The sequence below is a fragment of the Pelodiscus sinensis genome, chromosome 7 (genome assembly GCF_052426305.1).
Source record: "Pelodiscus sinensis isolate ZL-2025 chromosome 7, ASM5242630v1, whole genome shotgun sequence".
NCBI classification, from domain to species: Eukaryota; Metazoa; Chordata; order Testudines; family Trionychidae; genus Pelodiscus; species Pelodiscus sinensis.
This window is the reverse complement of record NC_143058.1, coordinates 17,852,188-17,879,753: the sequence shown is the minus strand read 5'-3', so window position 1 is coordinate 17,879,753 and position 27,566 is coordinate 17,852,188. Positions and strand designations below refer to the sequence as shown.

The 27,566-nt window shown below is 41.0% G+C and overlaps 1 protein-coding gene across 10 annotated transcripts in view; it reads left to right on the top strand.

Moving 5' to 3' along the window:
* The window catches only part of NCKAP5 (NCK associated protein 5), a 659,073-nt gene that overhangs the window by 325,185 nt on the left and 306,322 nt on the right, over positions 1 to 27,566 (top strand). The gene's annotated exons all lie outside the window — the stretch shown is intronic.

Below are 27,566 nucleotides of genomic sequence, written 5' to 3'. Positions count from 1 at the left end.
AGGCTTCTGGGTAAATGATTTATACATCCTATAACTTTTGAGATTTATATATTTTGTAAAATTCCATAGGCTGGTGTAAATAAAATCTGTGGGAATGTAATTACTAGCTATTATACTTCCCTATTATTCTTCCAGAAGTTCACATTATTTCTTAAAAAATGCGTGTCATGGTCAAATCAAGGTAACATTTCATCCCATGGAGTGACAAAGAAAAAACACTGCGCCTGTCATTGTTATCCTTTATCGCCAATTGAAAAAAATGCTTTTTAAAATCATTTAATAAAATGTGATAATTTCTTCTGAGCCATTGTCACATATAAAACACCCTAAAGGGCACAGACTATTTCCCTGTTGCAACATAATTTAGGCCAGTGTTAATTAAACTGTGTTCCGTGGCACACCGGTCTGCGAGGCAGTTGGAGGTGTGCCGCGGAGGACAACAGAATTCAAAATGGCTGCCCTTAAAGGGGCAAGTGACTTTTTTTTCTCAATAACTTTCACCTAACCCTTTCCCCCCGCCTCAATAACTTGGTGCTCCTCATTTTAAAAAAAGTTATTGTTTGATGTTCCTCAGTCTTAAAGTTAAGGAAACACTGCTTTAGGCCCATTTCTGTATTGACTTTAACAGAATACTGTGCTGGGGTAGGAGTCCACCAATGTAGATATTAACTGTTTCTCTCATGGTTAAAAAGAATTGTGAAACATTCAGTGGCTTTTTGTACAGCATCTACTTGAATGGAATCTTGGTCCATGACTGCCATAATAAAAATAAATAATACAATTATAGATGGCCAGTATTTTAGAAATGCTATGAAAATATATTTCTGTTGTTGTCAAAAGTTGATGGAAACTTTTCATGAAAAAATTTGAAAGTGGATCACATCTTTTTGTGAGGTTCTAGCATAGTGTTTGCTCCCTTGATATGAGTCCCATTGAATAATTCACAATATTTTAAATCCATCCACTGAACATAGTTGGTTGGATTTTTTTCTCTGTTACAATTTAATCTTAGTTTCTGGAAAAGTGCTTAAGCTCCTAATTGCAAAGCAACAGTTTTGTTTAACTTAAATCTTCCTGAATTATGTAAAAGAATCCAGTACTACTGGCACGTATTATGTCTTTCTGCTATAAATATTTAACTGGATGTTGTCACTGAAATTTCCAATGTTTCATGCACAAATCTTTTTAGCATTCCTGTAAAAATGTTTGACTAAATCTCCAATAGCTCAGTAAATAACTACCTCTGCTATTAATGGAAATCCCTATTTGTATGGCAAATTAATCTATGTCTTTCATTCCCATTTCTTTTCATAGTTCACTCTACAGCAAGTGTCTTAAAACTGACTTAGTTAAACCGGTGCAAAACGGTGTGTGGGCACAGTTATATTGGTTTAAAAATGGTTAGATGTGCTTGCTCCTATACATTTTCTAGGGCAAGATAAACCAATATACATATGTATCAAATTGCTGTAAGAGGTTTGTACCAGTTTAACTAAAACATAGCTTTTGTTAAAATAGTAAAATGCTCCTTTTGTTAAACTAGTATGAATATTGGTGAAATCTCTTGCTTCATTTTAGTCAACAGCAAAACTCATACTGATTTCCATGGGTCAGGATTTTATCACTTGTGGGTAGATCAGATTTTTGAATGACAACATTACATTGATTCAAACTCCATTTCCATTTGGAGTAACCAGGAAGGCTAAAAACTTCCCCCTTTTTTAGTGAAACTTTCCTTTTTTAGTGAAACTTTTCATTCTGCAGAAGATTATGGTGCTCACAGATTATGGCACACACATCATATACTTTTATCTCTGGACATGTGCATTTTTCAATCCCTATGTTAGAAAATAGTAAGACCAGTGCTGGTGAAATCCTGTGCCCCAGGGCAGTAGCATACTATGCAGATAAATGCAATGTTACTATTAGGTCATGATGTAGCATGCATTTAAAATATTCAGAACACCACAGAAAAACACTTTAATCTTTATATTGCAGTTGTGTACAATGGTTCTTGTGTCGTCTTACAAAGTATAACTGGGTATATGTGCTATACTTTTACCTTCAATTTAATTGAAGTATGTTTCTTGTTCATGACAATTTGATTCCCTGAGACTTAATTGGTCTGGCTAACCATATAGGTATTATTAGAGTGCATAAAAAAGAACAAGCCTTCAGGTTTCTATCAGAGTTAGGTAAGAGTCATCCAGGATAGGGGTACTCATTGTATTTAACATTTGGTTTCCTTTTTCCATTTTATAGCAACGGCATTTCTGATCTATTGGCAGGTTGCTATATAGTATGATCCCATTTCTTCTGTCTTTGCTTCCTTCCAGGGTTAGATACAATTTTTTGTTACTCCTTTTTGATTACACAGCTTTCATGATTGTTTGCAATTTGAGAAGATTTCTTTAATTCATTTCCTTATCTTTTGGATATTGGAATAGAAAGTGCCTCTCAATCTCTTCTTCACTGCTCTGGTTGGGCTGTGCTTTATGTGTGACAGTTTCAGCAACTTCTTGTAGCAATATGTACAGTGTCTCCCAAGAATAACCAAAATAGTATGTGTGATTTATAGTATAATTCCAGAAAGTGCTTTAAGTAGTAGACAGAATATAAATTGATCACAATGTCTTCTGTACATCATCATATTATACCAAATGTTGCTTGGGTGTATAAAGTACATAGGAATCCATTCTAAGATTAAATGTTAAAGCAGTAATAGAAGTAGCTCTGTTTTAAGTTATTGTGATTATTATTAAGTCTACAAAAACAAGTTTAATAAAATACATAATTCTGTAGTGTATCTGAAAACATGAAGGAGTTGGTTCTTTGTTTACATCACACAAAATATTTCACCTTGAGATGCCTTGGTTGTTGAAAAACCACAGGAGTTAAAGAATGTATGCTTCTGAAAAAGTACATAATTTATTCAAGTTGGGGCTGTAGGAATCTGTCAAATTATGTATCTTATAATTCTCATTGGATTATTTCAGTATTCCTCTCACACTAATATTGATCATAGAGTTATATGTGTCCCTTCTAACAGATGGAACATGTCCATTACAAATCCAATAACACTTTGCATAAAATGACAGTATGTCTCTCTAGTGGGCGCAAACATGTATTCTTTAGCTTGCTTGTGGTGTTCTTGATTCTGTCTGTATTCTGTTTGGTGTTGTTGGTGATGTCCTATCAGCAGATCAGACCAGAATCGATAACTAACTCCCTACCACAGGGGATGAAGGGATACTTTGCACTTCTGTCAGAATTTAATCACATCAAACTAACCTAGAGATTGCAACCTGTTTACTCCCCAAAGAAGCTTTATTGCAGTGCACAACAATCCATCTATGGCACAGACTTGAATCTTGGGTGGAATGGCTTGGAGATTTATAAGCCTAGAGACACCTGTATAGCCTAATATGGTGGGGTCATTTTGTCTAATGTGCATTTAACACCAGTCAGGCCATTAATCTTATTTCAAAATCGTCTTTGGATGTTAAAATGTAAATACTGCTCATGGAGGCGAGGCTGTAAATTTGCTTCCCCTTCTCCATTTATCATTAACCTAAGATTAGAGTCTTTCCGTCAATAGATTACCAAATAGCAAAAACTGTTTTAAGTATACATTTCCAATGGAGTCTCATGAACATAATAGCAATAAAAGGAAGGACTTTTCCTCTGAATTTAAACCATCAGATTTCTGATTTATTGCAATCTCCTGTCCTTTAGTGTACTTGAACTGAACCTCCATGGCTTCCTTGCATCTTTAGGAAGGAGTAGTACTATCATAAAGGCATATTTGTAAAGGTCTTACCTTTTCCAAAACTAACATGACTGATATGATTAAGTTAGTAGCAAGACTAGGATATATAAACAATCCAGAGATTGTTTATATATCCTAAACCCTGCATTATAGCTCTGTTACCATTTTAGTTTTCTGAAATACTATTTCCAATAGACTTTTCCCTCTTGCGACTACTGTGGAGACAAAGGTGACACACACACACACACACACACACACCCTTCAAAGTTTATACAATTTTCCTCCTTTAGGGTATGTCTACACTACAGCATTTTGTTGGAAAAACATCAGTTTTTCTGGCAAAACCTGAGAAATGTCCACACTGCAATCGCGTTCTTTCGAAAGTAAATTGAAAGAACAGAGGGGTTTTTTTCCAATGTGTGGACGGGGAAGAGGGAGTTCTTTTGCAAGAAGAGGAAAGAGAAAGAAGCACAGGTGCCCTGGTGGCCATTCCACCCATAGTAGTCATAGCTTATATGCAAGGTAGTGTCCATTCAGTGTAGATGCTATCTTTTGAAAAAGCAGAGAGCTTTTTCGATGCACTTTTGCAGTGTGGATGCTCTCTTTCGGAATAAGTTTTTTCAGAAGATCTCCTGTGGAAAAGCTTCTTCCAAAAGAAGCCTGCAGTCTAGACATAGCCTTAGAGAGGATGTGGCCATTCTTGTTTTCAGTGGGTCCTCACATTTCCATGCCAAATGCATCTGTAGGTTAAACCTGTGAAGCAGCAAGATACTTTAGCTGGTACTTAGGCACAGTTGGATTAATATTACTAAACCTCCAATTCCAAGGGAGAGTCAGCTTTGACCAAACTGCCCTTTTGGAGCAGGATTATTGAAAAAGTGGGACGTGGAGAAAATTGGCATCATTCCTTATTTCATTTTTTTCAATTGGGCACTGTGTTACTGAGTTAGATGGGGCAAGCAGTAGGTATGATATTTCTTGATTTAACTAAGGCTTTTGACACAATTTCACATGACACTCTCATCAGCAAACTAGGTAAATGTGAAATTACTGTAAGCTGGCTACACAACTGGTTGAAAGACAATATTCAAAGAATAGCTATTATTGGTTCACTGTGAATGTGAGAGGACATATGTAGGGGAGTCCCCAAAAGATCAGTTTTGAGTCTGATACTAGTCAATAGCTTCATTTAATGACTTGAATAATGAAACTGGCTGGGTTTGCAAGCACTCGAGGGAGAGGAATAGAATTCAAAATGACGTTGACAAAGTGGAAACTGGTCTGAATTCAACAAGATTAAATTCTGTGAAGACAAGTGTAAAGTGTGTAACTTTGGAAGGTAAAATCAAACACACAACTACAAAATAAGGAATAACTGGTGAGCTGATAGTACTATTGAAAAGGATCTCTAGGTTATAGTGGATCACAAATTGAATATGAATAAACAGTGATGCACTTGTAAAAAAAAAACTAATAGCCTTCTTTGGTGTCATATATAACCCATGAAAGGAAATTAGCCCACTTCACTTGGCTAGAGCATTGTGTCTAGTTGTGGTCACCACACTTTAGGATAGGTGTGTACAAAATAAAGAGAGTCCAGAGAAGAGCAACAAAAATGATGAAAAGGTTAAACTTGAGAAAAAAAGACTGAGGAGGATCGAATAACAGTGTTCAAATATATTAAGAGTTATAAAGAGGCTAGTGATTCATTGTCCTCTATTTCTGCAGAAAAGGATAGAATGTAGGAAAAGAACTAACAGGACTCAAGTTTCTGAGCTTCCGGGCATAGTGTGAAGTCCGTCTGCTTACTGGGGCTTTGGCTGCAGTGTGTGTGTGTGTGTGTGTGTGTGTGTGTGTGTGTACACGCGCGCACATGTCTGCTTAGAGCTGAGCGTGAGGTTTGTGTTAGTTTTAGTTTATACTGGTCAGTTGAATAGTTTTAGTTTATACTGGTCAGATAATATTGTTCTTATTTATATACATGTGCACATGGATAATGTGATGGATATACTTAAATAATAGAACATAAGAGTAACCAGTGTCAGATGCTTCAAAGAAAATTAAAAGGATAGGGCAATTATTGAGTGATCTATCCCGTATCACATCCAGGCCCAGCATCTGGCAGGCAGAGGTTTAGGGGCACTCAGAGTATAGAGTTGCTTCTCTGACCATCTTGGCTAATAGCTGTTCATGCATCTAGCCTCCATTTCTTTGTTTCAGTTTTCCTTTTGACCTTCATAACATCCACTGGCAAGGAGTTCTGCAGACTGACTATGCCTTGTGTGATAATCTACTTCCTATTTGTTTTAAACTTGCTGCCTATTAATTAAATTAAAAAAAATGAAAGTCAGGAGGAGGTGGTGCAAATATGATTGGACACCACCACTACTGTGACTTACCTAAATAAACAAAGATGAGACTGGAATGGTACATTGAATGCTAAGGAAGACCAAACAAGTTCTATTTTGGGCAGTCTGGACTTTACATCTTGGAGTCTTATGTGGCAGGAGAGAAGAATTATTTCTTAAGCAACTGTGGTCCAGACTCATAAGATAGAATTTTGATTTGTAGCATTTCAGTTCATGTGCTAGACTGAACCAGCCTTCTAGTTTTTGAGATATATTCTAATCAGGAAAAAAATCAAGAAAAAGGGCAGCTTTATATCCAGGTTAAATCTTATCAGTTTTTCCATTACAGATGTTAGTGTGGTTAGCATAAATTGTGTTTCTTTTGTAGTTTAAAAATAATTTCTTTATATTAAAACGTACTTGTGCCTAAGCACCATGAAGTGTTTTGTCTTAAAAAAAAACCTCAGACTTTCTCATGAGGGTCTTTTTTCTCTTACGTTGCTGGGTTTCATCTATGCTGGTGGAAAGAGAGATCACATACTGTCATCATAAAAATATACCTCACTGTTGTCCCTCCTTAAAGTGACTATAGAATCAGTATACACTCCAAAATGGCGAGAGAAGGTATTCTGTGAATAGGAGTTCTAATTGGCTACATTCATATGACACCTTTTATTTTATATTACACTTGTAGAGAGCTCTGAATTGCTTAGCCTTAGGCATTATTAAGGATGCATGTATTTCCTGAACACCTGCAGGCTGCTGAGGCACTAATACTGCAGTAAGAGCCAAACCTGTCTCAATATTCTGACATACTTGTAAATAATGTGATTGCTGGTCTGCTGAATCTCTTATTTGCTGTGAATACTTCTTTTAAAGGATTCTGGGAAATGATTAATTTGTGTCTGCCATGGCAAAAATGGACTAATTTATTTATTCTGATGCCCTCAGTTTTACTTTTGTGCTTACGTACTAGCTATTTTGTAATTCTGTATATATCTCAACCACATATTTGCATTTCTGGCAGGCTCTATCTATAACATACCCATTGTCTTCTTTATATCAGAACACTACTGGCACAGAGATCTCTCAGGTCTCTTGGCTAACCTTACAATTTGATGGTTCTTTTCCTTTGTATAATTTAGTAACCTTTGAGTTAGTCTATGCTAATTTTGGCTACCCTTTCTTTGAGAACAAACAAAATTGTGCTTCAGTTATGTATGGGTTCTGAGTACATCAAAAGTACTGGAAAATTAAAGGTTTGGTATACTGTCCTTTTCATATATGCACAGAGCATACCCCTGTTTACGGGATATGGTGTTGAGACGTTATCCCTTCCAGAAAGCCTCCACAGCAGTTGGCTTCTGTCAGTTAGGAGAGAGAAGGATGGGAAAGGTAATTCTGGCTGATCTATTCTGAATGCTACACACATATAATAGATCCTGAGAGCAAACTGTTTCTATTTACAGTAGACAATGTGCAGAGACAGTCTTTGAGGCAGGTGAGCCGGGCGGTCGCCTGGGGCCACTAACAAAGCCGGTCTTAGGAGTGGGCTGCAACTGCATTTTGGCCCAACCGCATTCTGGCCCGACCTCCCAAACCTTCCCCCCCAGGTTTCCCTGGTTACTCCCTGACCCCTTTTTATCTTTTTGCTCAACAAATTTTCCCTGGTGTTCTTTTTTGTTTTTGCTTGACAAATTTTTGTCTGGTATTTTTTTTTTTAAACCATCTGGCAACCCTACGGGTGAGCTGGGTGGCCACCCGGGGCCGCCAATTGGTAAGGATCAGCCCTGACAATGTGCAGTAACTTATGCTCTTTCACCATCTATGGTTGGTGCATTTTCTTTCCAAAATAGAATTCTGGATGATGCCAGGGAAACTCCAGACAGCATGCCTTGTGCAGTAGTTTTGCATTGCGGGTGGACAAGCAATAAGGGTTACTTTCCAGTGTCAAATGGCATTGTGGAAACAAGTTCTCCATGCACAATTAGTGAAGAGAGTGTAATTCTTCACCACTGCCACTGAACATTGAAAAAACTCCATGAGCTGAAATCTGCAATCCCTGCATGTCCCTATCAATGTTATTCTTAGCAAAAAAGAGTGGAGCCCTTCCACCGTGCTATGAAATGCTACACCAATCAAAATTCAAGGAATTTTGCAATTTATTTTGCACTTCAAAATAGCCACAATGTCAGAACTAATTTCATTTACTTTCCCTAATCACACATCAACTTTTCTTTACTCTTCTTAGTAAACTACCTTGAAAATCAGTGACAGAAAAGTGTTAACTAAGTATTTTGGGCCTCCACGAAAACATACACAATTTCCTTGACCCTTTATAGTCCCTGGCTGTGTCTACTTTGGCACCCCTTTCCGGAAAAGGGATGCTAATGTAGGCTTTGCAATAGGCAAATCCGCGGGGGACTTAAATATCCCCCGCGGCATTTGCATTAACATGGCTGCCGCTTTTTTCCGGCTTGGGGAAAAGCTGGAGAAAAGCGCCAGTCTAGACGTTATTCTCCGGAAAATAAAGCCTTTTCTGGAGGATTTCTTATTCCTACTTGAAAGGGGTACCAATGTAGACACAGCCCTTCAGTTTGAGATCATTGTACAGGAAGCATGACTTTCAGTCATAAGGATACACGTATGCTACTCACTATTTCTGTTTAGTTCTCATAGATATATTCTTAAAAACAGTATTTGTAATGAAGAAAATAAAAGAAATACTGACCATATTTCTTTCCAGTGGAATTTGTCATAGTTCAGTATCTCCCTTTAAATAAAGGATAAGTTAGCAACTGAAGTTGAGCTATGCAAGGTCCTGCATCAAGTGATATATGAGAGACTAAGCCTAGACTTATAGTTCATACCTAACTCAGTAGACTAGTCTCCCATCAATGATATTTATTAAAACAGGGAAGGCTATGCCCCAACCAGTGATACAGGGAACGGCAGGAGATTTCTGCAGCTATGGAACTGCGAAGTAGTATGTAGAGGTAAATATTTAAACAGAAATATACTGAAATCACGTCTCTGCTTTCCCTGTTTTCATCAGTTCATAGCCTCATACACTTTAAGGACAGAAGGGACCATCATGGTCTTCCAATCTGACATCCTGCAGATTGTACCCACCCCTAAGCTCTGGATGAGCTTCTGAATTCTCAAATCATGTTTTAAAGACTGCAAGTTGGAGACTCCATCTTTTACATTAGTTTAGTTTAAACTCGCAAGGGACCCATACTCCATGCTGCAGAGGAAGGTGAACCACCGTCAGGGGGTCTCTGTCAGTCTGACGCAGGGGGAAATTCTTCCCTCAAGGATGGTGCACAGTTCTTCCCTGAGCACGTGGACCTGATATCTGGGAAATAATTTTCTGTAGAAATTCAGAGTGCTCTCCATCTAGTGTCCCATCAACAACTGTTGGAGTTCTTAGCTGATTTCAGTCACACATCCACTACCTATCATTGTAGAAAGTAACATCATGCCATCCCTTCCATAAACTTATCAAGCTCAAGGTTTTTTCTCCCTCTGCTCCTCATGGAAGGCTGACCATTAGAAATCTTTGTCTAATTTCAAGCTTAAACTTATTGATGGCCTGTTTATATCAATTTGTTATGTCCACACTGGTGTTTAACTTAAATAACTCCCCTCCCTGGTATTTATATCTCCGATGTATTTGGAGAAAGCAATTATATCTTCCCTCAGCCTTCTTTTGGTTAGGCTAAACAAGCCAAGCTCTTTAAATCTCTTCTCCTAAGCTAGGTTTTTTATTCCTTGGATCATCCCAGTCATCTTTCTCTGCACCTGTTACAGTTTAAATTAATCTTTTTTAAATGTGGGAGACCAGAATTGCACGTGGTGTTCCAAATGAGGTCTTACTAGTGCATGGTATAATGATACAAACACTTTCCTGTCTCTACAAGAAATAGCTCACCAGATACGTCCTAGGACTGCATTAACCCTTTTCACTACTGTATCACATTGATGGCTCATAGTCTTCCTGTGATCAACCAGTACACACAATTTTTTCTCCTTCTCTCTCAATTCCAGCAAAAAATCTTAGAATCACAGAATACTAGAACTGGAAGGGACCTTGAGAGATCATCATGTCCAATCCCCTGCCCTCATGGCAGGACCAAGCACTGTCTAGATCATCCCTGATAGATGTCTGTCTAACCTGCTCTTAAATATCTCCAGTGAGGGAGATTCCACGTCTTGTTAGCCCCTAAATGCATCATCTTCTATTTTGCACTATTTAATTTACCGTATTTTCCGGCGTATAAGGCGACTGGGCGTATAAGATGATGCCCTAATTTTCTAGTTAAAAGATAGGTTTTCGTCTTATACTCGCCGTATAAGACTACCCCCCCTTAAGAGGCCAACCAGCAGCGCCCCAGCGCCCCTCCGCCTCCCCGGCTTTGCTCCCGGTGTCCCTGGTCTGCTGGAGATGGTCCCCAGCAGACCAGAGGTGGAGCAGGGAGACACGGAGCAGCTTTTCTCGCCCCGGAATACATGGGCGGCGGGACCGCGAGGTCCTGCAGTCTGTGTCCTCCGGGGCCAGAAAAGCCCCGGTGGATAAGACGACCCCCGATTTTTGGGGGATGTTTTTTAGCATAAAAAGTCGTCTTATACGCCGGAAAATACGGTAATCCCATTTCTATTATTTCTGTATCTTCATTCCCACTTTCCACCTTGTTACTGCCTCTAAACTTTTCATTAGCTTTATTAAAAATGTAGGCAAAATATTTGGTTAAGTGTTGGGCCATGCCTAGATTATCTTTAAACTCTACTCAATTCTCTGCAGTTAGCAGTAGGGATGTTAAATTTAGATTAATTGGCTAATTGATTAATCAATGCAGTATGCATTGACTATTTGATTAATCGATAAGGGCGCCTCCACCTTTGAAGTGCTGGGCTATTGCAATACTTCAAAGGCAAAAGCAGTCCCCAGCTGGCCCCATGCTCCCTGCAGTGTTTCATAGTGGCAGCTTCTGTTTGTATATTAGATGTATATGATTAGAAATTATGTTAGCAATGTGCTAAGACCCTAATTCAGCAAGGTCCTTATGCATGTGAGTTGTCTCGCTGAAGTCAATAAAGTTACTAGTGTGCGTGATATTAGTTTGGACTATGCTGAATTACATCACAGAATTGTAGTGACATTAACATGAAAGAAGAAGAAAAAAATACAGAAAATGAAATGGATGGAAAACTGAGTTGATAATAGTAATAGAATGAGGATACTAATCGTGTTATAGCCACACGGGTCCTAGAAAGAAGAGCTCTGTGTGGTTTGAAAGCATCTGTCTCTCACTAAGAAAAGTTGGTTCAATATAAGAGTAAGACATGGGGTAGGGGTAAAGGCAGGAATGCAAAGGCCAGATTTTTCTGCTGGGAAAGAGGCAGAGTTGTTTAAGATTCCAGTGCAAGCTTGAGACTCGGGAGACCTAGGTTCTGTTCCGGAGTCTGCCGTTGACCTACTGCCTGACCAATGGCAAATCAAATCACTGCTTTGTGCCTCAATTTCCCCATCTATAAAAAGCAAGTTCTGACCTTGTTTGTGAAGTGTTTATGTAACTGACATGCCTACTGGGTGTAGTGTACTGTCCCATCTAGTGGCACCAAGACAACTTATAGGGAGAGTAATGAGTCTGCTCTACAGCTTTAGCTAACAGCCAGCTGGTATTTAGTTTATTTTCTAAGATCCAGAGGTCCCAGGTTCGATTCTACCTCTCAGCATTTCTGCCTGTCAGTATTACATTTTGAGATCTAATAATAAAAATTGCTCTATAAGAGCTGGGTGGTTATTACTAGCTAAAGATGTAAAATGCAGTAAGGGGAAAGAATTGTTAAGCAGCTAAAAAGGAAGAGAATAACAGGGACAATGTAGGTCTGCTACTTACCTATCCAGGAGAGCACATAACAGATTAGAGTGCTGAAATGCTTAATGGCTACTTTGCATCAGTCTTCCCTAAAAGGATGATTGTAATAGGTGGTTAATGCAAAAATAATTAACGAGGAAAGGATGAGGTCATAAGGCAGAATCTGGAAGGAATAGGTTAAAGAATACTGAGAATGAGATTCAAATCACTAAGGCTCAAAAGAGCTGGCTGAAATAGTAGCAGTACCACTGGCAATTTTATGTGCAGGTTACATCGGAAGAGAGTGAGGTCCCAGAGGAGTGGAAAATAGCAAATGCAGTACCTGTTTTAGAAGGCAGAGAAATAAGACTCAGATTTACAGACCAGTAATTCTAACTTCAGTACCTGGTAAATTGTTAAAAATTGATAAAAGAGTTGATTTACAATTACCTAGAGGAAAACAGTAGATGAATAATAAGAGGCAATATGGATTTGACAAAAACAAATCATGCCAACTGATTTAGTCGCTTTGATAGGATAACAAGCTTAATGGATAAAGGAAATGAGGTGGGCTTAGTATATAGTGCTTTATTAATGAATTTGATACAGTTTCACTTTACATTTCCATGAAGAACCTGGGGACATGTGTAACTACTGCATAAGTAGATATGGACACTTGCAGCCATACTGTAGAGTATGTTTCATAAATTCAGTTAGAAAGAGGGTGAAGAATAATCTTGTCAACTCTGCTGGCGTTGCAACTCTGGAAGGGAATGCAAACACTGCAGAGTTTTGGAGGGTCAGAAACACTATGTTCTGAAGAAATGGGCTGAAATCCCTCCTATGGGGTGCAGCAAAAGCCAGTGTCAAATGCTTCACATAGGAAACAATATTTTTGCTTTCCTCAGCTCTGGCTAGGTTTCACACCTTTTGAGCATTACAGGTTCGAAAAGTCAGAGAAGTCCAAATGGTCTCTGGGAATGTGCTGCTGAAGTCCTCTACCTTTCAGAGCAACGTGAGTGCACCAGAATCAAGGTTACTTGCTTGCATCCATCATCTCCCTCACCGTGTAAATATTAACTTTTGTAACAAGGCCAGGGTTTCTCCCCAGCTTGCTAAGGGTTCACTGCCACACCGACAGTCTCTTTTCCAGGCAGTATATCTCTCCACAGGTAGATCAGATCAACAAAAGCAAGCTGCCTCATCTCACCCTGGGCTACAGCTCCGAGTAGGTTTTACCCTTTTATTTCTCAGGGTCCCACTGCCTCCTCTCCCAGGGGATGTTGGCAGTCATAGTTCTACAGGACTCCCTGTTTCTGGGGAGTAGGCTGTGAGAGCCCCATGTCCATTCTCTCACCCTTTCTTCTGAATGACCCTTAGCCTGAATCACCTTAGCTTCCCTTCCTCCCCAACTGTCTTTGTCCAAACGCAGGTGCCCTTTTTTAAAGCTCAACTGGTATCAATTGAACAGTCATAGATGCACTAGTTCTGCCTCCTTTTAAAATGTACTTTTATGACATTGTATGCTCCCCTGTGGGCACTGTGAGGACAACCCACTTGCGTGGGGGATGTAGGAGCAGTGCAATGAGTAGTCGATAGAGTGAGGTTCCAGGAAACTCACAAGCAGAGTGTATGTACATTGCATTGCCTCATGTGGCCCTGGCCTCCAAGAGATCTCCAGTCTAAAGACACATCTTTGGGAAACCCTTCTGGTTCAGGAGCTCTAAGTACCTTCTGAATCCAGCTCCTAATAGGAGAATTTCAGAATATACATGAGTGGGTTTTCCAGTATTAGCGATGATTGATTGATTGGAGAGGGCCGTAGGTTGGAGAGAGTTCAAAAACCAGCAACAAAAAAAACCCCAATATTTATAAACTATGATTTAGGATGAAAGAGATGGGGAAAGTTTAGTCCGGATTGAAGATAACTGAGAAAAGACATAATTATATGTAAAAATGTACAGGAAGGAAAGTTTGAGATGGGCCAGAGCAAGAGACATTATCATAACCTGGTTGATAAATATGACACTCAGTAAATGCTAACAGAATAAATAATAGCCATAAATTGCAGCAGGGTTAATTTAGGTTTAAATACAAAGAAGAAATGTAAAAGAACTGTTAAACAAATTGGAGAATAATTACAAGGGAGACTTTGCAATTACCATCCATGGAGGTGTTATAATGGATAGCCTATATATAACACCTTCAATATGAAGGTCTCAAAGTGCTTTGCAGAGATGTAGGGTGAAATTAATCTGAATGCAGACGGCTAGCACCAGACTTGTTGCACTACTTAGGTACCTTTTGAGCTCTGTTTTGACAATCTAAGTAGAACATAAAAACAGCCCTGCTGGGTCAGACAAGTGGTTCATCTAGCCCAGTATCCTGTCTTTCAGGATACTTCAAAGGGAATAAAAAGAACAGGCCAATTGTCAAGTGCTCCATCTCCTATCAGCCAGTCCCAGAAAGTGGTAGTCAGCGGTTTAGGGACATATCGGGCTCGTCTACACTGGCCCCTTTTCCGGAAGGGGCATGGTAATTTTTGAGATCGTAATAGGGAAATCCGCGGGGGATTTAAATATCCCCCGCGGCATTTAAATAAAAATGTCCGCCGCTTTTTTCCGGCTTTTAGAAAAGCCGGAAAAGAGCGTCTACACTGGCCCTGATCCTCCGGAAAAAGTGCCCTTTTCCGGAGGATCTTATTCCTACTTCAAAGTACATATTCAAAGTAGGAATAAGATCCTCCGGAAAAGGGCGCTTTTTCCGGAGGATCGGGGCCAGTGTAGACGCTCTTTTCCGGCTTTTCTAAAAGCCGGAAAAAAGCGGCGGACATTTTTATTTAAATGCCGCGGGGGATATTTAAATCCCCCGCGGATTTCCTTATTACGATCTCTGAAATTACATGCCCCTTCCGGAAAAGGGGCCAGTGTAGACGTAGCCCTAGAGTATTGGGTTGCATTCCTGATCATCTTGGTTAATAGTTGATGATGGACTTGGCCTCCATGAACTTATCTAATTCTTTATTGAACCCAGTTATACTTGTAACCATCTCTACATCCTCTGGCAATGATTTCCACAAGTTGACTCTGTTGTGTGAAGAAGTACTTCCTTTTGTTTCTCTTAAACCTGCTGCCTATTATTTTTATTGGGTGACTCCCGGTTCTTCTGTTATGTGGAGGGATAAATAACATTTTCTTATTCACTTACTCCGCACCATTCATGATTATGTAGACCTCTATCATACCCCTATTTAGTCGTCTCTTTTCCAACTGAACAGTCCCATTCTTTGTAATCTCCCCTCAAGTGAAAGTTGTTCCATACCCTTAATCATTTTTGTTGCCCTTCTCTGTACCTTTTCCCTTTCTAACACATCTTTTTTTTTGAGATGTTGCAACCAGCACTGCATCAAATAACACACACACACACACACACACACACACACACACTGCACAATTATATATAAGTGGAATTTAAATGATGCTTAGGCTTTGGGCTGGCCAGCTGCACAGGAGTGAATTTTATTCTTACTGAATTAGCCTCAAGACACCTCTGCGAGGGAAATATTATTACCATCATTTTACAGATGGGAGGGGTGGGGAATGAAGCATTGAGGCTTGTCAACATGAATAACTTATATTATTGTTTTGCATCAGTATAGCTGAACTTGTGCACAAGGCTGTGGGACCAATCTTATATGGTTTGAGTGGGTTATTTTGGTTTCATTTAATACGATTTCTCAAACAAAAACCAATGCAGTTACTAGCTTACGTATGTGCTAAGGCTTGAAGGAGTTTTTGTGTTATTTGACCCACTAGTGGCTCCTTCAAACAGAGTTTATTTTAAGGATTTTACACTAAATATGTTGCAGAAATTAAGATAATTTATTTAAATGTAACATTCTTGTGTTTAGACTGTAATTGTATTAATTTCAACCAATTTAAGATATACTAGCACATGTTAAATATTCACACAGACTTTTTAAAAGGCTCTTAAAACTGGAAATTTAAAAGATTTGATAACTTTTTCTGCTTTCTTTACCATCTGTTGTCTCACTAATGGCCTCAGACTCTCACAGAAACCAGGGAATCTTTATATTTAATGGTTACCCTATCATTCGCAAAGTCTTTGTCTTCCAGAAAAGATTGTTACTATTCATGTCTCTGTCTTCTTTTGAAAAAGATCAAAAATGACTCCCTCACTCCAGACTTATTTCAAAATTGAAAGTAAAATGGTGGAAATAGTCTCCTTTTCCTCATAAGTGTGGGAAGTAGGAATGAGGTAGTGAGGAGGTGCTACAGATTTTTCACCTAGCTTCCCCATGTGTAAGGATCAGCCCTGCCACTGACTCCACCAGCACCATATCTTGCCTGCAAGTGACTCCTCTGGGGTCCCACCAGATCTGTACCTAGGCAGCCCCACCAGGATCCTGCTGGGATCAGCACTCCCTGGGTTCCTGCCACCTGCTGTCCTCATGGGCACTGCATCTCATGGACACCACCTTTTGGGGTCCACGCTATTGGCCCTTGAGGCTTCCATGCCCATTTTGGGTCCTATTGCTGGCCTTGGGCTGTGCAGCTGCCTCTAGTTGTGGCTAGATTGCCAGCTCTTTCAGATGGGACACCATTAGCAGCAACGGAGTCCAGTCTGTTTGGTCTGGAAGAGTTGGCAACCATAGGTGTGATCCCAGGCTGGGGCAGTGAGGGTTGCAAAAAATGGTTTTGGGAGTACAGCTCAGTACCACCACTCTAAAAATAGTTCCAGCATCACTGCTTTTCATTTAAATTTCCTTGAAAGCTTACTCTATTTGTCATGTAAGAGCCAGATTTATCACTGTACCAGAGCTGGTGAATGTGGCACAAGTCTCTTCTGATTTGATTATATGCCTCTGTAATTTAAAAAGATTGACTTTGTCATATAATATCCATAAAACAAAGGAAAAAGGAGAATCCGGAAGGAATACCTAGGAGATGAAAATAATGTAGTGATAAAAGTCTTGAATCTTTACAGTGAAACACATAATGGAGAGTCATCTTTTAGACAGCCATGTCAATTATATCTCAGAAGCAAAATTTACCAAGGGATCTGGCTAAATGGAAATTACGTCACCCTAAAATGTTTAGAGGAACAGAAATAAGATTAGGAGAACAGAAAATAAGAGGATAGGAGAAAACAAATGTGACTTAAAAAATTGCCCACAGACCACTGAGGTAAGTTTAATGCTCCCACTTTTCCCTCCCCCAAATGTCCAGCTGGTTCAAGATGCAACAATGGCTTTTTCTCTCATCTTTAAGGTGACCAGATAATTTATTTTCAGTCTTCCATGCCACTAGTGGGATGTACAGTGGTCACCTTTAACATTTTGCTTTAAGTTAAAAGATTTTATCTTTCCGATGGCATTCCCTCTTATATAGAGAGGGAATCTTACTGAAAATGGCAGAAATAACGAGGATCTCCCACACTATGCATAAACCGTTCAAAGCTGGCTATGCTCATGTCAGTCCTAGTTTAGCAGTGTTTTGTTTTCCTACTATTACATATTAAGATATCCTTCTTAAAAGTAGGGCATATTTCCTGCAAGTTAGAAGAACAAATAACATGCAAAACCCATGACTATGAAGTAATCTGTGGACACTTGTCTTGTAGCTATACAGAAGTTGTGACAGCAGTTCCCTTTATAAGAAGCTTTGTGGATTTGTCATCTTGTTTACTTTTCAGTATATGCTATACTTGTGACTCCTTTTTTCAGGTTTGAGTAAATGTTAAAGGCCAGCTGACGCTGACAGCAAAGGCTGCTGTGAAACTTTAAGATGCACAGATTTATTCCACTTTTCTGTGTACAGTGAATATAAATATCTGAGTTTAGAATCAGGAATTTTCTGTTTGTAAAGACACTATTTTTCTGTATAGTGGTTGAAGTAATGTGCTAAAGTTCATATGAATAATGTCCATATACCATTTACTTTGTATTACAACAGTAAAGGTATCATTAAAATTCTACTATATATTCAGATTGACTGTAATAGGTGTAGATTAAATCATAAGGAAATATGATTAAAAAAAGGTGCCGTTACAAAACCAAACCTATTGGCTACGTCTACACTGGCCCCTTTTCCGGAAGGGGCATGTAAATTTCAGCAGTCGTCGTAGGGAAATCCGCGGGGGATTTAAATATCCCCCGCGGCATTTAAATAAAAATGTCCGCCGCTTTTTTCCGGCTTTTAAAAAAGCCGGAAAAGAGCGTCTAGACTGGCCCCGATCCTCCGGAAAAAGTGCCCTTTTCCGGAGGGTCTTATTCCTACTTCAAAGGGCACTTTTTCCGGAGGATCGGGGCCAGTCTAGACGCTCTTTTCCGGCTTTTTTAAAAGCCGGAAAAAAGCGGCGGACATTTTTATTTAAATGCCGCGGGGGATATTTAAATCCCCCGCGGATTTCCCTACGACGACTGCTGAAATTTACATGCCCCTTCCGGAAAAGGGGCCAGTGTAGACGTAGCCATTTAGTTTGGGACACAACCATGCTTTCCATTTATGAGCTGTGACTGCAAGCCCACTGATGGGGGGAGGGGCAATTGCCCTGGGGTCTAGTGATTCAAAAGGGGCAGGACTCTCTGCTACCACCAGAGCAGAAGCATCTGGGTCCTTTAAATTGCTGCTGAAGCACCACATGGCATGCTCTGGGTAGCTCTGAGGGCTCCCTATGGGGGAGAGGGCAGGGCCATGTAACATGCTCCAGGCAGTGTGGCCCCACCCCTTCTGCTCAATGTTCCACCCCTTCTGGGCACACAGAGCTGCCTCCCCCCCCCCCCCTTTCCCCAGAGGCCTGGAAAGGCTGTGAGCTCCCCTGTGTGATTGTAATCTTAAAGAGATACTGACAATATTGACAGGTCCCAAATTTTGCATACTTTTAACATACTACATTTTTAAAGAACACCTTTAATGGCAAAGGGATGTAAACATGAGCCATCAAATGGCTGAGCCCCTCCTGAGGTGACTACTGAATGGCCTTCATGCCTATTAAAATCAGCAGGATTTGAGGGCAAGGGCGGACTGGCCTGGTGGGATACTGGAAATTTCCTGGTGGGCTGTCATGTCCACACGCCATTGCCTCTCACTCTGAGTGGCTTCGCATCCGCGCTGTATGCAGCACGCAGAGCCCGACCCGCTGCCTGTGCCGCATACTGGACATGATGCGGGGGCGGGGCTTGAGGGGCATGCAAGGGTGACATCATGGGGAGGGCTGTTCACAACCTATTTCCCAGGTCTATTTTGATTGCCAGTACGCGCCTTTTTGAGAATACACAGCGCCTTGCAAGATTGAGCTCATACACAGAATAGATACATCTCACAGGGAATAAAAATATGTAATTCCAAGTGTTGGTTGCCACAGTATGATTGTAGGTGTGCACAGTGCTTTATAGGCAGCTTTCCTTCCAGTTTTTTCCCCATAGAAATTAACGATAAACAAATGCAAAAATGAGGGAAAAGGAAAATATGACAATAAATGGCAAACAGCTTCTTCCTGGACATAGAATTACTTATTACTATAGCAATGCTCTCATTGCCTGATATTTTCTCCAAAAGTATGAAGTTTGTAGATTGTTTATCCATCACCTTTTCAACTCCAAGTAGATAGAGCACTGTTCTCATTTATCTAACTAGTTGCTTGGACTGGTATCCATGTAGTAATGAGATAATATATAAATACTGTTTAAGGTATCTGAGACATAATTTAAGACTGGGGACACATGGTTTTATCCTGTGAAATTATACCCTCCTACAAAAATTATAATAAACATAAGCAACAAATTTAAGGGAAAAAAGTAGTCTGCATGATTGCACACAGCTAGTAGAAAATAGTCCTTTATCATTTTCACCACTTTGTAAACATTTTTGAATTTTCAAAAAGAAAATTACAGAATCTTTTGATACAAAATGGTTGCAAATCAAAACGTTTCATTTGAAAACTTTTGAACTGAAGCGTTTCCTTTTTTCATATTTAAAAAGAATTAAATTCATAATTAGTGAAAGTGACACACGTGAAAAATTAAGAGTCCAAATCTGCTTTTTTTTCCTCTTGAAAAATTTTAACCAAAAAGTTGTGTTCAGCTCTATTGATGGGATGCCTAAATAACAACTGGACCTAACAATTTGGTAAACAGACATGACTGATGCAATGTTCTACAATGAAAGGAGAGTTTTCTAGCCAACAGAAGAGGAGGCTGGAAGTCACAGCTCCTGAGTTGCACTCCCACTTGCATTACCACCTTCTATGACCCTGGGCAAAGCACTCAGGAGTGTACTGAACTGGTGACTCATGGGTGTGTAGGGTCAGAGAGTGCCACGACATCCCTGCTTGCCCTGTGCTTACTGCACAAAGCCAGTCAGAACTGTAAACTCAGCTGCTACCTGCTCATGCCCCCTGCAGTGGAAGCCATCCCATAGGGGAATTTGGCAGAGGAACATTTCCCAGTCTACAGAACCCTTCTTTTTTAAAATCAGTGAGGAGCCATTGTAAAAGTTGATCTTTAGCCACACTTTTGTCTTTTGCCTTTTTTGCTCTCTGATCCTAGAGTGCAAATGAAAGAGCTGGTCCCTAAATGCAGCAATACATACTTTATAAATATAATTTTTTCTATCGATTTAGTCTGCATAATCTCTTAAGTAGTTACAATAACTACTAGAAGTTGAATAATATTTAGGCTTAATCAGAGATGGTAATATTTATATTTTTTCAACATAGTGGCAGTTTGTAGACTGAATAGATTGGATTGTTTCACTGAAGAATTATTATGGTAATTTTAACTTTATCTAGGAACATGCAATTATTCCATGCTATTGTTTTAATGTAATGGACTATGCAGCAGTTCATTTGTTATTTCTGCTCAAAATTGGACAGTGCAGTTAGAAAAATTAGTATAACCTTTTTCCTCATAGGAAAATGTTTGGATTTTTCACTACAGGAATATTTTCAATATATTTTTAATTAAAAATTGCAATTCATATACAGGTTGAACCTCCCAAATCCAGGACTCTCTGGTCCATCAACATCCGTGGTCCAGCAGGGCCACGGATGTTGCTGGACCAAAGAGCCCTGTAGGCGGGGACAGCAATGCAGGGGTTGGGGCGCTTTGGCTCGGACCGGTGGCATCTGGGGAGACCTCCCCGCCCTAGCTGGTGAACCCCCAGCATTAGTGAAGCAACATTGCTGGGGAACCCCTAACATTATCTGAGCTATGTGACCAGGGAGTCCCGTCTCCAGCTGAGGAATTCCTGGTTCCAGCGGGGCTACCGGTGGCCAGGTGGCCCCAGCCAAGAACTCCAAGAAACCCCCAGTAGCAATGGGGCTGAGGTGACTGGGCGGCCTCTGCTAGGGAACCCCCTCGGCTGAGGTGGGCGGATGGAATCTCCAGCAGCAGCAGGGCATCCTAAGCAGCAAGGCAGGGTGACTGGGAACAAAATGGCAAATAAGATTTAATGCTTAAAAAGTAATACATATTGGAAAACATAATCCCAATGATATGTATACAATGTTGGGGAATATATTAGCTGTTAGGACTTGAGAGTGATCTTGGAGTCATTATGAGTAGTTCCCTGAAAACGTGCATTCAATGTGCAACAGCAGTAAACAAACAATGTTAGGAATCATTAACAAAGAGAGAGTAAGACACAGAATATTGTATTGTCTCTATATAAATCCATGGTAGGCCCACATCTTGAATATTGTGTGCAGATGTGGTCACCTCAGCTCAAAAAAGATACATTGGAAAAAGTTTAAAAAAGGGCAACAAAAATGATTATGTATTTAAAACAGCTGCCGTATGAGGAGAGATTAATCAGAATGTGACTTTTCATCTCGGAAAAGAGACAGCTTTACCCATTCCCATAACACAAGAACTATAGATCACCAAATGATATTATAGGCATCACATGTAAGACAGACAAATGGAAGTACTTCTTCATGATACAAAGTCAAAGGATATGTCTAGACTACGTGCCTCTGTCAGCAGAGGCATGTAAAACAGGCTACCCAACATAGTCAATGAAGCAGGGATTTAAATATCCCCGGCTTCATTAAAATAAAAATGGCCGCCACGCTGTGCTGTGTCAGCTGATTGTCGGCACAGCGTGTGAGTCAAGACGCGGATCGGTCGACAAGGGAAGCCTTTGTTGACCGCTCCCTTCTGCCTCGTGTCATATGGCTTCCCTTGTCGACCGAACCGCATCTTGACTCATGCACTGTGCCGACAATCAGCTGATCTGGCACGCTGCGGTGGCCATTTTTGTTTTAATGAAGCTGGGGATATTTAAATCCCTGCCTCATTGACTATGTCAAGTAGACTATTTTACATGCCTCCGCCAACAGAGGCATGTAGTCTAGACATACCTAAACTGTAAAACTCCTTGCCAGACGATGTTGTTTAGGCCAGGACTATAACAGGGTTTTAAAAAAAAGCTAGATAAATTCATGGAGGGTCGGTCCATCAATGACTATTAGCCAGGATGGGCAGGAATAGCGTCTGTAGCCTCTGTTTGTCAGAAGCTGGGAATGGGTGACTGGAAATAGATCACTTAGGGTATGTCTACACTACCCCGCTAGTTCGAACTAGCGGGGTAATGTAGGCATACCGCACTTGCAAATGAAGCCCGGGATTTGAATTTCCCGGGCTTCATTTGCATAAGCGGGGAGCCGCCATTTTTAAAACCCCGCTGGTTCGAACCCCGTGCAGCGCGGCTACACGGGGCTCGAACTAGGTAGTTCGGACTAGGATTCCTATTCCGAACTACCGGTACACCTCGTGGAACAGGATGAGGGAGCACAAGTTGTAGCTAATCCATTAGCAGTAATCTCAAGATTCTTATTTAATTTTTATGCAGTCTTAGAGACGTTCCCACTAAAAACAGTGGTAGTATCCATCAGGCTGGAGTAAACAATTAAGGGTCTCATCCTGCTTTACAGTACAACTAAGCCAATATGAATGGAACTATTTGTATGTATAAGGACTACACATGGGCCAGGTTCTAAACATCCCCTGATTCTCAATGACCAGTTAAATCAAAGAGTTAATGTTCTTGGCAATACAGAAATTCCTCTGAGTAAGGGTTTGCAGGATCAGGCCCTGAGTAAGTCCCATATGCTTTGACCAAAGGACTGCAATGTGAATATTACCCAAACACAGAGTATAGTATCTATCCCTAAATGGCTAATCATTTAAATGCCCTTGATATTTGTTTCTATGTCATTAATCATGCTGAAGTCACTTGATCTTAATATGGATGTAATATCTAATTCCATAGAGATTCTGCAGTAATTTAGCATCAATTACTGTCCACTTATTATAAAGTGTTTCCAAAAAACACAAATGTGATTATTTTTTGTCACACTATACAGTGTATTCTAGTTTGCAGATGTTGCAAAAAATTTAGATTGATGTGAGTGATTAAAACCATATTATATGGGAAATAATTTCATTTGTACCACTTGTGGTGCTCTCTCTGTAGTCACAAACAGTACAAATGAGGGCATGTTATTCTCTACTGTAATATTGCATTAAATAGCATTAATTAAATATGAAAATGTTGAGTAAAATCAAGCCTGTGGCACAGTAACTATTGACAGACTGTACTGCAGCCATAGACTTAAGGATTTGTATGTTGCTTTGCCCAAAACCTTGGACTTTGTTCTGGGAGACTATGATATGGAAGTGAGTCCTGCAAATGGATGTACAAAACCCTACAGTTGACCACAGAGAATGTTGATTATATGAGTTTCCAGATAAATATTTACGTTTCATGTACCTCAAAACAGATTTTCTGTGGTTTATTTTCATTTCATGATAAACAAATACCTGAATTGTAATTGAATCATTTTGAAGATAAGGGCTACATACTCTAGTTAATCTTGAAACGGGATGCATTTGGCCCTTTGAGCTCAGCTTTTGAGTAACTCAACAAAGTCCTAAATCCAATGCTTGCATCAGCAATTGGTTTACAGTGCTGTGCAGTAACCTGCCATATTTGTAACAATTGATTTTTGAATAGGAAAGTGAAGCAAGTGAAGAACGCTTATCTTCAGACCCAGGGTAGGCATCATGATGAATATTAAACCAGAATGGGGACTTCATTAAGGTGTGTGGCAGTGAGTCAGTCAGAACCACCAATTTCTATGGAAAAAATTATTGCGTGATTAGAGATTGCGTAGAAATGAAGGGCACAGTGAGAAATAGTCTTGGTCTACACTAGGGAATTATTTCAAAATAATAAACAAAACGTCAACAGCACCAAGTCTGTTATTTCAAAATAACGGGCTGGTTATTTCAAAATCTGTACTCCTGCTTTCCTCAGGCAATATCGTTTATTTTGAAATAGCATTAGCGTGGATACTCCTGTGCTGCTAATTTGAAATAATTGGCCTCCAGAAGCCTCTCACAGCTGCACTTTTGACTGCTCTGGCCATACCTGGCATCTCCACTGCTCCTCTGCTCCTGCAGAGCTTAAAACTCCTGGCTGAAGGAGACAGGCTTATTTTACGTAAGCATTGTGTGAGACAGCAGCATCCCAGGAACTTAGGTGACCCCAACGCTCCTTCGGCACCTGCCACAGCTGCCAGCACTCCTGCTGCTCCCTGGGTTGCCACTGGCTGGGGGTGCAGGAGAGCTCCAACCTGGACTGGTGCGGAGATCCTGGACCTCATTGAGATCTGGGAGGAGGAGACCAACCTCCAGGATCTCTGCAACAGAAAGCAAACTGTGGACATCTATGTCTGGATCACTTCTAGCCAGGCTGACAAAGGCCACAGCTGAATCCTGGACCAGGTCTGCATGAAAGTGAAGGAGCTGTAGCAGGCCTACCACAAGACCAGGGAGCAGAGCAGATGCTCCAGGACAGCACCGCCCATGTACTGCTACTTTGTGCATCCCATCGTGGAAGAGAGAGCTGGTCACCTCCTTCCATCCCGTTGTTGTAGCGTCTGGCCAGGACACACCTGGTGTCACCCTCTAGGAGGGCGGGATTTCGGATGAGGAGGAGGCAGCCAGATGACCATCTGTAACCCACACACCTAGTGGGTGTGTTTCACTGTCCCACATAGATCACTAAGCTGAGAGGCGGCTGGCTTTATAGCTGAAGCTGTAGAGGCTCCTGTGTTAAGCTCCAGAGGTTCCAGGTTCAAGTGTGCCCGATGGTGGCTACACATATCCACCAACCAAAAGCTGCTCCTCACTCTGGAGCCAGTCCCTCAGGATGTCTCCCAGGCCTCAAACAAACCCGGGAAGGCACTTGAGGTGAGTTCTATATCTTTCCCTATACACATGAGGGGGCAAGCAACGGGCTGCATGCTCCTCGCTTGGCCTACTTGGCTTCAGTGGTCACACAACCTGTGCACATGGAGTGCCAGTCCAGAGCACTCAGTCCCATGACTTTCTGACACAGGAACTCAGTGCTCCTTCTCTGACAGGTCTGCTTGTCTCCAGCCTCCATGGTGGGACACCTTCCCACAACAAGCCACCACTGAGTCTAGGGTCATGGAACCACACAGCAGTGTGCACATGGCACAAACTCATGCCTGCACTCAGGGAGCATCCACTCCCAGTCAAGCGTGGTGGTGAGGAGGAGACTGATCCTGTGCATGGGAACGTGCTGGGGAGGGGGTGGGGGGAAGAGAAGGAGAACCCAGTAGCGCTCTCTCTGGCAAGTGGCCTCTGCTGCTCACACAAACCTCCCCCAACACTTCTCTCCCTCCAGTGGGCAGGGATAGAAATTTTTATCTCTGTGGAACACCACCAGTGCTGGACTTGGCATGTGAAGGACACCGAAGGAAGCTGAGCTTCCCCGTCCCCGTCTCCCGCCCACAGGCTCCTCAGGTGGCCAGCACCTTCCCATGCCTGCTTGTCCCTGGGCTGTGGGTATAGCAATGCTGCCCTGGGATGTTTGTGACCCTGCTGGAAAGAGCCTGCTGTCCAGGCAACCTATGGCCTTTCTCGAAGCACGTTACATCGTCTGAACCGAGACCTTTGGAGTCAGCTGAGAGATTAGGGCCAAGCTTCATATATAGTGACTCCTGGGATGACTGTACTTGCTACTTTTCTTCACAGCTGGGCCAGCTGTGAGCTTGGCACATCCCCCACCTCCCACTCCATGTACCCAACTCTGTGGGACCCACTGGTGAAAGAGAGCCTGCGAGCCTATAAGGAGCTGATGCAGCAGCAGTTGGCCTGCCTGCAGTGCCTTGTCCAGTGGCTCGAGGAGGAGTACCAGGAGTGGGCAACCAGAGCACACTGTGTCCGTTTTGTGTCTTGTGAGGGCGGAGGCAGTGAAGGAGTGACATGTGACAGAAGAACCCCTGAAAGCACAAGTCTCAGCTTGCCTGACCAAGCAGCCACAGAAAGTGTTCTCCTCCTGGTGCCCTCCCCAGAGTGCTTCCGGGGGCTCAGTCCAAAGCAGGCTCTAATCAGTGCGGACACACTATTTCAAAATAATTCTGACATTTTGTTGCTTCCCTTTAGTGGGGACACACTATTTTGATTTTATTGAATCCAGAGTTATGTCGATTTTCCTTATTTCAAAATAATTTCCTACTGTAGACATGCCTGTAAAGTTCAGGGTTCCAAAATGATTTAGGAAAGCCGATAAAAAAGCAATGAAGTTATTAGGTGCCACTGCACTTGAGACCTCTCTGGCTGCCCATTGCAGGGAAAACCAGGTAAGAGAGGTAGTGGTGTTCCTTCCTTCAATCACCACAACACAGCAAGTAACAAAGTAGGGTCTAATGGTACCAAAGGTGGTTGGGTGAAGGCAGATCATTAAGCCTTATGGATACAAGGCGACACATATTTTTGCTGTGTCTCATTTATCTTCCGGAAAAACTGTTTTCTATCTTTTTCAGTTAATGCAGTTCTTATTAATTTAGACCTCAGGAGAATTCATTTATGTTTGTGTAGTATTTCTTAGTGGTATTGCATGTTATATTTAGCAGCAGAGGTCTTCATCTTGCCATGCTAGCAAAATAAACTGTTGACACATTCTGAAGCATCATTGCCTGGGAAATCCAAGTGCTGTTTGTGAGCAGCTCAGCCTGCATTCTCTGAGAATACAGATTAGATCATTAAAGACTAACACATTTTGCCCACTTATCAGTGTTTGCATACAGCAGAGTCTATTAATTGAATGAGGATGGTGAACGCTGATATACCATCTCACTCTGTCAGAGGGTTGCTTTTCTGTCTCTATCTGGGGGATTCATCCTTAATCGTGAAGACTGAAAAAAGCCAAAGTGACTAGTTTTCCGCATCTGTGTGTGCCTTTTATCTTCAGTTTACTTTGTCAGCTAATTTGCAAACTCTTTCAGCAATCTCTTGGTTTACACCTGTAAAATATAAAAGTGCTATTCATGGTAGTGTGGTAGACAAACTAAGTAACAATAATATGCCCTAATGCATGATCTTTTCTATTGGTCTAGCTAAAAATTAACATAAAACTATCAAGCTTTGAGCACTTGTAGTCTCTTAGCAGACCAGCCAAAACAGAGTGAGCAACAGATCTGTATAAAGCAACAGATCTGAGAGCAGAGTATTGATTCAGACTTAATAATTAA